The sequence below is a fragment of the Panicum virgatum genome, chromosome 2K (assembly GCF_016808335.1).
Source record: "Panicum virgatum strain AP13 chromosome 2K, P.virgatum_v5, whole genome shotgun sequence".
NCBI lineage: Eukaryota > Viridiplantae > Streptophyta > Magnoliopsida > Poales > Poaceae > Panicum > Panicum virgatum.
In genome coordinates, this window is record NC_053137.1 from 18,621,272 (window position 1) to 18,635,634 (window position 14,363).

The 14,363-nt window shown below is 44.5% G+C and overlaps 1 pseudogene; it reads left to right on the top strand.

The window, feature by feature from the left end:
- The window catches only part of LOC120695176, a 46,269-nt pseudogene extending 35,035 nt beyond the window's left edge, over positions 1-11,234 (top strand).
- Positions 11,235-14,363: the final 3,129 nt, after the last annotated feature.

Here is a 14,363-nt window from a genome sequence, read left to right on the forward strand (position 1 = left end):
GAGTCGGCCCCAAGTCTCCTGATTACCTTCCATACGTGCATTTGGCGGGAACCGGCCTCCACTAGTATAAATAGGGCCCCCTCTCGTGCCTCTCAACACACACACACACACTCCATTCCATTCTCTCCAAGAAGGCTCTCCTCTCTCTTGCTCTCTTAGCTAGATAGTGGAGCTAGGCTAATTCTCTTTAGCGAGCAAGTCGTCCTCGGAGTCATTGAGCAATCCTCAGCTCCTGGTATGGCTTTGTATCCGACTTGTCATACTTCTATTCATAATATAGAGTTTTGCCATGGTTGCTTTGCTATATTGATAGTTTATCAATCCATGCTTAGTTCGTTCATAAGTTATGCTACGGTCTTGGTTAAGCCAGATGATCCGAGTACGGATAGAGGTTCATTGTGCTTTCGTGCTTGCTCTAGTGTTTTACTTGTCCATCCGAAGGGTGGGAGACCTGGGGGCACTAGAGTAGTGACTTCATACACGAGCGTGGTGCTCGGGTATGTGGGATCCTTCGGATATGACCGTGCTTCATGGTGTGACTAGGGTAGACGGCAGGAGGTGACAGCCCTGTCCGTCCGGCGTAACAGCGGTGTTGCGTTTAGCGTACTCCCCGACGTTCGGGTTCGATGTAGGAGTTCATGCAAAGAGGTAACGGGACTGGATGTACTCCGGTGCGGGACCTTCTCCCCGCTATCCTATTTTTCTGGCACCTGCAGTCCTAACCATGATCTAACATAACCCCAGCTTTGGGTAGAAGCACTAGGACACCTAACCTAGCCTAAGCTCCAGCTGACTTGACATAGGATAGAGTAGTCCTTTGTTTTATAGTTTCGCTCCTTTATTCCTTCCTCTTGGAGTGTGGATGTGTGCTGTGTCACATTACCCTTACGTATTCTTTATCTGTACTTACCCCTGTTAGAGTATTGCCTATTGCTTGAGGCACAATATTATGGTTAATGTTGAGTACAATACCTTTGCCACTGCCGTCCTTTGGGACACAAATAAATAACGATACCCTTACTCTCCGAGTGAAATGCTACAATGGTATATCCGTGCGCTTGCGGATCCATCTGTAATCGTATTGATTATACCACGAGAGTGGCACCCCTTGGGTGCAGTTGCTAGGATGGGTTCGGCTCCCTCATTTCTAGTATTTGCACTAAGGACTGCCAACAGGCATTTCTGGCGCTGTTGATAAGGATTAACCATTCCTAGTGATTGTGCTAAGAAATGTCAACACTCAAGATGAAGACCGTACCCAAACTGTAAACATCGAGGATTGGAGTATCTCTTTCAAAGAGTTTAAGCCCAAAAGAAGCAAGCAGCCTAAGAAACAAATTAGTAAAGCAAGCCAAGAGAAGATGGAGTCATCACAACCATTGGCAGATATAAGTGTTCAACACAATTCCAACCAATTGCAGCCAAAAGCTGTTCGACCTCCACATGACAACTCTATCAAGAAGAATCCTGACGCACAAGCCATTACACCAAAATTGGAGGTGGAGCAGAAAGAAAGTCGGGATGGACATGTTAAAGGAGTAGTGTGCTTCAGATGTGGTGAAAAAGGCCACTATGCCAACAGATGTTCCACAAAGCGAGGAAGTCAGGATGGGTATGTTAAAAGAGTGTGTTTTGTATGTAGTAAAGAAGGGCACTATGCCAGTAGATGTCCAACAAAGCGTAAGGACTAGATCCCGTGATCTTGGATTATACTGCCTCAAGTGTGGAGAAGATCGACATCTTGCCAGTTGGTGTGAAAAAGAAAATGATAATTAACTCCATGACAAAAGAACATGAAGACTTGAGAAGTGATGCTATATGCTCAAGCGAGAAAGAAACAACCAAGCTCTATTCAAATCACTTTATCAAGGTACGAAGGATGTTCTTCGAAAGATGTGCCAACGAAGCTGTGGAAAGAATGGAAGTTAAAGGAGGAATTAAACTGAGTATCCGTGAAGTGTTTTGTGTGAGTTATCAGGAATTAAGAAGTATACATTGTAAGAGGAAATGACCGAGAAGAAAGTTATATGTGTTGAAAGCTACCCACCTAAACCTCTGTCTCTTGCTAGCCTTCTGAATCTCGGGATGAGATTCCTTTTAAGGGGGTAGTTTTGTCACACCCTGAAATTTTTGGATTTCAGGATGTGACTAAAATTAAAAATAAATAAATAATTTTCTCATAGTTTTGAAATTCTCCCAACATTTATTTTTTTTACAGAGAATTTAGTATAAAAGAAAATAGATTGGTTGTTTTTCAAATTAAATAAGGTTGTTCTTTCGTGTTGCATTCATGTTGCTTTTGCATCTTTTATTTGCTTGTTGTTCAACTTAAATTCGAATCTTGGAGTTTGAATTTAAATTGAAAGTGTTTGAATCTTTTCGAAAAATAGCAAACCCTTTTCTGTTTCCCTAACCCTTTCAGCCCAGCCCAGCTTTTATTTTTCCCTCTCCCTTTCCTTTCCCGTGGCCCAAACCAGCCCAAACTCTCCCTCCTGCCAGCCCGTCTACCACTCCCGGCCCAGGTCGGCGCCCCCCTCCTCTCTGCCGCCGACAGGCAAGCCCCGCCTGTTGGGGTCGTCTTCCTCGCGTGCTAGAGCGGGACTCGAGCCGAGCCTGAGTCCGGCTGTGCGACGCCACCCGCTGCCTTGGCCCGCACGCCAAGGTGCTCCTCTCTGCCCCTATTTAAGCTCCCGCACGACCCCTCTTGGTTCCCTTCAAGCTCGCGCCGCCTTTGCCTCAAACCCTAGCCCCAGCCGCGCCACCATTGCCGAGCTTCGAGCTCCACACTGCACTGCTGTTCCGCCACTTCCCCTCGACGATTTCATCGCCCCGAAGGTTCGCGTGGTGGTGAGGATCCTCTCCAGCCCCTTCGCCCTCTCTCTTTCGCCTTCTTGCGTGCGGAAACGCTCACCGTTGCCGCCGAGCTGCGCAATGCTGACGTCCGTTGCTCTCCGGTCCTCGGCGCCTCGTACCGACCCTCTAGACACATTCCCCGTCGCACGCTATTGCTCCCAGGCCAAACCACGCTCAAAACCGAGCCCTGGACATCCGTTTCGGCCGAGTGCGGCGAACCCGCCGCCGCGCGCCGCCACCCTGCTTCGCCGCCGGCACTCAGCTCCGCCACTGCCCACCCCTCTCAACCCTAGCTCTTAGATCCAGATCTGATGGCCCAGATCGGATCTAATCCAAGTCAAAATAGACCCCATACCGTTCAACCCTAGACTTTTTGCAAAAGAGCCCTTAAGTTGTCTGGAAATCAAGACGCAGTCCACCCTAGTTCAAAAACAATTACGAACTAGCCCTTTTCTTTTCTGTTTTAGCCCCTACACTTTTCTAAATTAGAACCTGCCGTCCTTAGTGCGTAGTTTTTCAAGCTAGGCCCTGAGTTTAGGGTTTAATTATGGTTTAGCCCCCGGTTTCTTTACCCAGAGCCCCTGTTCTTTCAAAACATTTACAAACAAGCCCCTATAACCTTGTTTTAGCCATAACTTCTTCGTTTTAGCCCCGTTTTCATCCATTCTTGCGCTCACGTGATACTTGCAACGTGTGCAATAGCCTTATCACTTTTTCATCCTCTGTGAGTACATTTTGTTGTGTCTTACAAATCTTTTCTGTTAGTCCTTAACCCTTTGGTTAATCGCAATTAGGTCCATGCAACCTTGTTTCTCCCATAGATTCATTGTTTTAGCTCCGTTTTCCGCGTTTCTTGCGCTCTCGTAACCGTAGCAGCAAGCCCTATCCTTTAGTGTGACATCAGTTGAAGCCACATGGCCACGGCATCTGCTAGTGGTAGCTTGGGGTACTGTCATCGCAGTGGGGTCAGCCTGGGCCCTGGCGACACTGGATGATTTACCACCAGTATTGACCACCGAACAACAAAAATGTGGTGGATGCTTTAAAGTACCATATAATGAAATGCTTGGAGTCACATGAGAACCACCATTTGTACTTATTATATATGATAGGTAGTTTTTCCTTTAATACAATTTATATAATATCAATTATTTATGGTAGGCAGGTCAACCAGTAATAATAATAATCCTTTCTTTGGGGGTGGTTGTGCAATTTTGTCACCATGATCTCAACTTCAACTACAAATGGAGACATATATATAGTGCCCTAGCTAGACCCTAAGATCTATTTCACAAGTTGATAGGGGTAGTGCTGCAACCTGCAATGCACATAGCTATGTTTTTTCTTGATGATTATACTTTAGGTATGGAAGGCATTAGCGGCATACCAATAGAAGGGTACCGAGTTCCTCCGAATTGTCTCTGATGACATGTTTTTCAAGATATCCAAAACTTCGTTTATGCTGCTCAAAATTTAATGAGTTTGATTCTATATTTAATTTTGTACCTTCATTTATCCTCTCAGACAAATACAACATGATGCTGCGCATTGGTGATTAGGCGTCGATGACATCACCTGTTAACAGCACACAGCTTGCCCCCGAGCGTCGCTAGATCAATCAGAAGTGACAGGGCCATGGTCCCACTTTGCATTGTGCATTGCATGAAATGGACGAACCAGCTCTGTGCGCAATATAGGGTTAGACATGTACTTTGTGCAAAAGCTGAATTGAGCAACTTTTAGCAGTCGCTTCAGGTATTTTTGTACAGATCTACTTGCAACAAAAGACAATGTTTTATACCAGAATATTTGATATTGCCAGCTTGCAAGCAACAAGCCAATCTTTTTTTAAAAAAATGTAAGATCTCACAAAAAAAATTGTAGTGCCTAACTATGTTGGCTTATAAATTCATTGATGGAGTGTGAATTGCACTGAGACGAACATGTTGAATGCTTGGCTAATTAATAGGAGTGCAGTACTTGTAAATTCTGCATTAAAACTGTTTACGGGAATGTAAGATCCACCCACCATACATTATTGATTCCAGAGTCATCTCTAATTGGCAGCATTGGGTTGTTCAAACCGAAGGAACCAATCCATTTATTGGAACTCAACTGGGTTTAGCTACTGTATCAATGTATCTGTGGTTTTTGACACACAAGAGATGAATCACCTCCCCAGTACTGTACTAACCGTCATCAGATTTTGCAAACTTCATTAGGAAATTTCTCTCCCATTAAACTTCTAGGCCGGAATGATGTCGTAGAGATATATGAAGGCTTCAGATTTTGCACAGCCAGGGTGTTATGTGCTCGTAGCCCAATCTAATTCATGCAAACTCTATACACATTCACTAGCTCTGAAGAACTAATTTTGGTACAAACTCTATGAAAAACTGGTAAAAAAATATGTGGTACGAACTTTCACGTGTGTTATTATTATTGAAAAGGATGTGGTAAAAGTACATATAATGAATAGCTTAGCCTCACTTGGGAAGCATCATTCCAGTTGATATACTTATTGTTCATGGCAGAACGCTATATTTTCCACTGCCCATTTATATATAATTGAAGTTTCATTTACAGCATTAGTTTGGGTTGGTGGTGCTATATATAATTTGACAGCATTTACTCAAACTTCTATAAACGGAGACCAGTATAGCATACTAGTGCTAGTACCCAGTTCAATGAATATGGTGATGCTCAGTTTGCACCTTGTTGAGATAAGTTCGGTGTGTGGTAACGATGGCTTTCTTAATTACTGATTAAAAATTTACAGATGCCCGTTTGAGGCAGCAAGAGAGTATAACTGGGAATGTAATGAGCCGGGTATGCGCAAAGATTTTTTCTGATTTTTAGCATTCATGATGATTGGGATACAGCAACGATATGATTTGAGTAACACTTGGAGCTTGCGTCATTGGATGAATTTTCACTCCGTCAAATTTGCTAGGAAAGATGTCCTGGACATATAAGAAGGCTCAGGCTTTTGCAAAGCCACTATTTCTCCCCAGACAGTCTGGCACAAAATTTTCAGTATATTTCAACATATCAATGGAGTACAAAAGAGTGAACAAGTATACTTTAACATATCAATGGAGTCCAAAAGTCATTTGTTGTTATTTTTTATCATTATAGGCACTAGTCTAATAAAAAACTTGTGTGATTCCCAGTACACGCAGAGATGTACAAAGATGATCAAAAACATACACAGTTAAGTTTGATCAAGAAAATAAACAGCAAAGTTGCTCAAAAAAATAAACAGGCAACAGCAAGAGAGAGATTCTTATCCTTACATAAATATTAGTATACTTTTCACGTGTTTGAACATATTGATTAACAAATATTATTTCGGTGCTGATTGCAATTAATAGATCTTATTTTGGCTTTAGATAAGGATCATGCATGGCTTGTTTGGTTTAGTTTCCTCCTTCAGTAAACCAACTGCTACACCAATGAAACCTACGAGTTGTTTTGTGCAAATTAAACGAATAGCTTTGGTGAAAAAGTTGCCAGACCAATAAAATCTGACTATAATGGAACTTTTGATCACGACAATGAAATTGCTTATCAATACCGATTCATATCAGTACAATCACAATCTATGTTTTAACAGTTCAGGTGGGGGTTTGGACTCTTATCTGGATAATTGAAATAGTTCAAGGGAGAAAAATGTTTTTTAGTAAATTTTTTTGCAGCTGAAGAATTAATAGCTTACAAACTCTCTATGATCATATCAAAGGTCCTGAAGACTTTCAGGAGTTATTGACAAAGAATGTTGTAAAATTGCATATGGTGAACAACATGCTTGACTTGGGAAGCAACATTCCAGTCAATTTATTGTTTATGGTAGTAGCCCATTGTATTTTGTACCGCTTATTTATAGAGTAAATAGTTGATGTTTGATTTATAGAATTTTGATTGGGGTCGTTGTGCAATAATTTGGCCCCGTGCACTCAAGCTTTTATAAATTGAGACCTTTAGTATGCTAGTATCCAGTTCACTGACTGGTATGGGTAGTGCCAAAATGCACAACATAGCTGTTTTTCTTGGTGTTCACTACTAGGCATGCAAGGCATCGGGAGTAAGGATGCAAGCGGGACGGGCTTTGCCGCAAACCCGCTGAGCTGACCTGCACCACAAACCCGTGAAGCGCCACAACTCCGCCCACACAGTTGAAGCGGTGCTACACGGCATGCCAACAGGACCCAGCGGCGGCGCGAAGCCCGCAATAAAATATCGTTCAGCAGAAACGGAGAGAGAGGAGGTGCCGCCGCCGCCGCCATCTGGTTGTGCGAGGATGTTGTGCGCGTCCGCCCTAGCCATAGCATCGCCATCAGCTTGTGTGCCGTCGCCGCCGCCAGTTGGTGGAGGATCTATGCCTGCCCTCATCAACCACACTTCCTTTGTCGCCATCAACCTCATCAGTGAACCTTTGATTGCTCCCTCTCATCGGCGGCCTCCCCAACATCTTCCAGCGCACAGAGCATCCGTAGAGCATTCGTACCTGAGAATGGCTATGTTTTTTCACAAGTTGATAGGGGTAGTGCTGCAATGCACATAGCTATATTTTTTCTTGATGATTATACTTTAGGTATGGAAGGCGTTGGGGGCATACCAATAGAAGGGTACCGAGTTCCTCTGAATTGTCTCTGATGACATGTTTTTCAAGATATCCAAAACTTCATTTATGCTGCTCAAAATTTAATGAGTTTGATTCTCTATTTACTTTTGTACCTTCAGTTATCCTCTCAGACAAATACAAGTTCTGCATTTGTTAAGGTTCACACTTCTGATAGTTAAGTGCGTGATAATATCAATTGATATGAGCCCCCTTATAATATCATGATCATGTTTGCAGCGTTGCCGAAGAGCGTCAATGGGCAAAGGGGTCTGCAACAAAGACAACATGATGCTGCGCATTGGTGATTAGGCGTCGATGACATCACCTGTTAACAGCACAGCTTGCCCCCGAGCGTCGCTAGATCAATCAGAAGTGACAGGGCCATGGTCCCACTTTGCATTGTGCATTGCATGAGAATGGACGAACCAGCTCTGTGCGCAATATAGGGTTAGACATGTACTTTGTGCAAAAGCTGAATTGAGCAACTTTTAGCAGTCGCTTCAGGTATTTTTGTACAGATCTACTTGCAACAAAAGACAATGTTTTATACCAGAATATTTGATATTGCCAGCTTGCAAGCAACAAGCCAATCTTTTTTTAAAAAAATGTAAGATCTCACAAAAAAAATTGTAGTGCCTAACTATGTTGGCTTATAAATTCATTGATGGAGTGTGAATTGCACTGAAACGAACATGTTGAATGCTTGGCTAATTAATAGGAGTGCAGTACTTGTAAATTCTGTATTAAAACTGTTTACGGGAATGTAAGATCCACCCACCATACATTATTGATTCCAGAGTCATCTCTAATTGGCAGCCTTGGGTTGTTCAAACCGAAGGAACTAATCCATTTATTGGAACTCAACTGGGTTTAGCTACTGTATCAATGTATCTGTGGTTTTTGACACACAAGAGATGAATCAACTCCCCAGTATTGTACTAACCGTCATCAGATTATGCAAACTTCATTAGGAAGTTTCTCTCCCATTAAACTTCTAGGCCGGAATGATGTCGTAGAGATATATGAACTCTTCAGATTTTGCATAGCCAGGATGTTATGTGCTCGTAGCCCAATCTAATTCATACAAACTCTCTACACATTCACTTGCTCCGAGGAACTAATTTGGTACAAACTCTATGAAAAACTGGTAAAAAAAATATGCGGTATGAACTTTCATGTGTGTTATTATTATTGAAAAGGACGTGGTAAAAGTACATATAATGAATAGCTTAGCCTCACTTGGGAAGCATCATTCCAGTTGATATGCTTATTGTATATGGCAGGACGTTATATTTTCCACAGCCCATTTATATATAATTTAAGTTTCATTTACAGCATTACGTTAGGGTTGGTGGTGCTATGATTTGACAGCATTCAGTCAAACTTCTATAAACGGGGACCAGTATATAGCGTACTAGTGCTAGTATCCAGTTCAATGAATATGGTGTTTGCACCTTGTTCAGATAAGTTCGGTGTGTGGTAACGATGGCTTTCTTGCTGACTAAAAATTCACAGATGCCCGTTTGAGGCAGCAAGACAGTATAACTGGGGATGTAATGAGCCGGGTATGCGCAAAGATTTTTCTTGATGATTGGGATACAACTATATGATTTGAGTAAAACTTGGAGCTTGCGTCATTCACTACTGGAAAAACAAGCCAAAGGTCCAGGCCAAAAGTACCAGCTCATGTTGCAACCGGTACTAATATTAGGCATTGGTACTGGTTGAAACATCAGCCGGTACTCTTGGCCTGCGTCAAGCGCCGGAAAGTTACGCTGCGTCAAAAACCGGTACCAATTAAATATCAAAGATACCGGTTAATACCATGAGCCGGTTCCGACTGGTCCAAACATAAATGGAACCGGATAATAATAAGAACCAGTGTCTTTGGAGCAGCCATTAACACCTGGTCAAGTCATGACCCGGTGCAATGCATGCCTTGTCCGATATTTTAAAGTCCTGGCCGTCGGCACTGAGCTCTCATATCTCTACCCCCTCATTTTTCTACCTCTCATCTCTCTCTCCCTCATCCTCGGCGCGAGGGTCTCCGCGGCGGCGAGGAGCTCCGTGGCGGGCGAGCAACTCCCGGCCGGCGAGGGTCTCCACGGCGGCGACCGGCTCCACCTCCCCGGTCACTCTCTCTTCTCCCTTCCTCTCTCTCCCACGCGCGCCGCCCCTCCCTGCTCCGGCCCCTCCCCTGCTCCACCCCCTCCCCTCCTCCCTCCAGTGGAGAGCACCCGCGCAGCCTCCTGGAGTTCGCCGTCGTGCACGGGCCGGCGGCGGAGGGGCAGGGCCGAGGAGCGGCCTACCCCCGACGGCGGAGCGGCGGGCCGAGGAGCGGCGGCGGCCGGCACAGGCGTGGGGTGAGGCGAGCCTCCCCTGCTCCCTCCGCGCCGCCCCTCCCCTGCTCCGGCCCTGCTCGCCACGGCACATCCACCGGCGAGGTCCCGGAGGCTTAGCAAGGGACCTCTCCTCCCTGCTAGCCGGTGGATCTCGGCGGCGGAGCACATCAAGGACACGGCGCAGCATGCCAAGGACCAGGCGTCGGACGCCGCGGGGCACGCGGCAGGCAAGGGCCACGACGCCAAGGAGGCAACCTAGCAGAAGGTGTCCGACACCGGCAGCTACCTGGGCCAGAAGACCGATGAGGCCAAGCACAAGGCCGGCGAGACCACCGAGGCCTCCAAGCACAAGGCCGGGGAGACCACCGAGGCCACCAAGCAAAAGGCCGGTGAGACCACCAAGGCCGCCAAGCAGAAGACCGCCGAGGCCACCAAGGCCGCCAAGCACAAGACCGCCGAGGCTCTCGAGGCTGCCAAGCACAAGGCCAGCGAGTACGCCAAGGAGAGCGCCGTCGCCGGCAAGGACAAGACCGGCAGCGTCATCCAGTGGACGAGCAAGAAGCTGCCGCCGTGGGTGATTTTTTTTCTTTTTTCTCTTATTTTTCTGGAATAGAGATGCATATCGAATTGTATGGATTGTATCTAGTGATCGATTCTTTGAATGATTTGCGAAATCTATGAATTGTATCTATATTTTGTGGTTGATTTTTTGAATGATTGGTGGGGGGTGCGAGGGGAACGGGAGAGGATGCGAGGGAATGGGGAGTGGATGCGGAACGCCCGTGGCGGCCTTTGGTACCGGTTGCTATTTCCAACCGGTACCGAAGAAGACTTTAGGCACCGGTTAAAAAAACCGGTATCCTAGACCAACGCCTTTGGTCCCGGTTTCGGGGTACCGGTTCGAAATCCGGTACCTATGCCTTTTTCAAACCGGTGCCCATGGCCCTTTTTCTAGTAGTGATTGGATGAATTTTCACTCCGTCAAATTTGATAGGAAAGATGTCATGGACATATAAGAAGGCTCAGGCTTTTGCAAAGCCAGTGTTGCAAAGCCACTATTTCTCCCCAGACAGTCTGGCACAAAATTTTCAGTATATTTCAACATATCAATGGAGTACAAAAGTGTGAACAAGTATACTTTAACATATCAATGGAGTCCAAAAGTCATTTGTTGTTATTTTTCATCATTATAGGCACTAGTCTAGTCAAAAACTTGTGTGATTCCCAGTACACACAGAGATGTACAAAGATGATCAAAAACATGCACAGTTAAGTATGATCAAGAAAATAAACAGCAAAGTTGCTCAAAAAAATAAACAGCAGCAGCAAGAGAGAGATCCTTATCCTTACATAAATATTAGTATACTTTTCACGTGTTTGAACATATTGATTAACAAATATTATTTCAGTGCTGATTGCAATTAGATCTTATTTTGGCTTTAGATAAGGATCATGCATGGCTTGTTTGGTTTAGTTTTCTCCTTCAGTAAACTAACTGCTACACCAATGAAACCTACGAGTTGTTTTGTGCAAATTAAACGAATAGCTTTGGTGAAAAAGTTGCCAGACCAATAAAATCTGATTATAATGAAACTTTTGATCACGACAATGAAATTGCTTATCAATACCGATTCATATCAGTACAATCACAATCTATGTTTTAACAGTTCAGGTGGGGGTTTGGACTCTTATCTGGATAATTGAAATAGTTCAAGGGAGAAAAATCATTTTTTAGTAAATTTGTTTGCAGCTGAAGAATTAATAGCTTACAAACTCTCTATGATCAATCAAAGGTCCTGAAGACTTTCAGGAGTTATTGACAAAGAATGTTGTAAAATTGCATATGGTGAACAACTTGCTTGACTTCGGAAGCAACATTCCAGTTAATTTATCATTTATGGTAGTAGCCCATTGTATTTTGTACCACTTAATTATAGAGTAAATGGTTGATGTTTGATTTATAGCATTTTTTGGGGGTGGTTGTGCAATAATTTGGACCGTGCACTCAAGCTTCTATAAAGTGAGACCTGTAGTGTGCTAGTATCCAGTTCACTGACTGGTATGCATATATAGTGCCATAGTGCACACAACATAACAATGTCTTTCTTGATGTTCACTACAAGGCATGGAAGGCATCGGGAGTAAGGATGCAAGCGGGACGGGCTTTGCCGCAAACCCGCTGAGCTGAACCATGCCACAAACCCGTGAAGCGCTGCAATTCCGCCCGCATAATTGAAGTGGTGCTACACGGCATGCCAACGGAACCCAGCAGCGCCGCAAAGCCCGCAAGAAAATAGTGTTCCAGAGAAATGGAGAGAGAGGAGGTGCCGCCGCCGCTGCCGCCACCCACCCGGTTGTGCAAGGATGCTGTGCGTGTGCGCCGTAGCCATAGCATCACTATCCGCTTGTGTGCCGCTGCCGCCGGCGGTTGGCGGAGGATCTACGCCTGCCCTTGTCAACCACGCTCCCTTTGTCGCCATCAACATCCTCGGCGAACCATCTGTTGGTCCGGCGGCCTCCCCAACATCTTCCAGCGCACACAGCATCCGGGCAGCCTTTGTTTTTATGTTCTCTTCTAGGAGTTAGTGGAATTTGGGATGCATGGGGAGAAACGAGAGCGCCTGTAACACAAACAATAAAAAAATCAGCTCTGAGTTTGGCAAGAGGGCAAATGTGCTCCGACCTGCACATCAGGGTTCCTCCTCTGTAGCTGCCATCCCTACTGTTGGACATCAAAGGCACCCCTCCTTGGTAATTTCATTAAAACGACCTCTCTTTTTTCACATTGTAAATTGTGTAGTTGATGCTGGTTTCCCCTTGTTGACACCGTTTTTTGACATGTGTCAAGGAAGGTGATTTGATGAAGAAAGGTTGCCGATTTGGAAGAAACCAAGAGGTGTACAGGATCCAGATCAGCCAATGAGGTGCAGCCGATGGGCCAGAAGGAATATTCCATGAAGATGCTGATCCGCGCGATTTGGTGATCGGTCGATGAGGAGTTGCCGATGAAGTCAGTAAGAAAGAAGGAAATCTGAACTCTATGAGAAATTTGACAATTCGGTTATAATGATTAGTTTGTTTATTTTTAGAAAAAAATTACTTTTTAACCAAGTAATGAGTTTGCCGTAATCGGCTAGGACTTGATAGCGCTAGGCAATATATATCAGTTGTACGGGACCGGAAAAACTTGATACACATCCAATACAACAAACACTTTACAATTCCTTTGCACTTTTTCGGCGACTTCGCCTTTGTTCTTTTCTTTTCGACGAGTTCTTTCAGGTTGATCAAGGATGCCTCATATTCGAGCGACTTGGTTTGCTGGTGATTTTTGTTTTACCGAGTATATTTGAGCTTTAGCTACCGGGCGTATCGCTATGGCTTCGTTCAAATCTATTCAAAAATTATCGAGTTTATCTAGGCTTTGATCTCGGGCGCATCGCTGTTTTCTCGTCTAGATTTATTCACAATTTATCGGTATCATCTAGATTTGTAGGTTTTTCCTATGTTTTTTGCCATTATCCATCTACCCTCTTAGAAGCATATTAGATTGGCTTTAGATCTTATAATAACACAATGTTATCTTAAAAGCCGGTTTAGATCTGTTTATAGCTCGCATCATCTGAGTTACACATTCGTAGCTTAGATCTTATCATATACATGCAATCGGCTACTCTAAGTTGATCTTGTCGTTTTCCGCATCGGCTGATCCTGCCGACGCGCTTGTTTATTACACACCCGTGTTTAATATTCTTTTGTCGTCTTCTGTGTCGGCAGATACGCCCGTGTGAGAGATATTCGGAACCCCAGCCGATACGCTCTCAAATTTGACTTTGTTTTATCCCTTGTCAATTACAGGTCAAATTGACTGATACGCTTGGTTGGCTTTCCGGAGCTTGGTGAACACTTGCCCTCAGATTCCAGTGTGTTGATTTTTACGTCAACACATCTTTGTCAAATTCTGGAGCTTCAACATGGTGGGACTTCAACATGGTCTCTATTTCCGGAGCTTCAACATGGTGGGACTTGGTGATCATTCTGAAGTCAATGAAGACAACTATGTCTCTGTTGCTGAAGACAAGCTCAAAGAAGATCAAAAGCAAGAGTACTTGGAGCTGGTGGAAAGATTCAAACATGAATGCCTCAAGTCGTACAGCGTCACCAGATCTGGTGATGTGATCAAGAAGTTTAATCTTCCATCTTTCCAGCCATTGACAGATGCACAATGTGACAACAAGATGATAGATGCAGTTGGTCAAGCTGTGGCACAAGTATTTGTCAAGAGTGCAACAGTCATATGCAACACGGTACACAACGCAGTGGTCAAGACTTTTGCAGAAGGTACGTTCTCAGGGTGCATGGGTCCTTGTTACGCGTAGCCAGATCAAATGCAGTATATCCCCTTAGAGGTGTCCATGGCAGCGGATCTATCGGCTCAAAATAGCCAGGCAGAAGCGAGTAACAGTCAAACTCCACCACAAACTACAACTACTACAACATCAACGGCTCCAACTACTAAAATCTTTTCAACTCCCAAGGCTGCG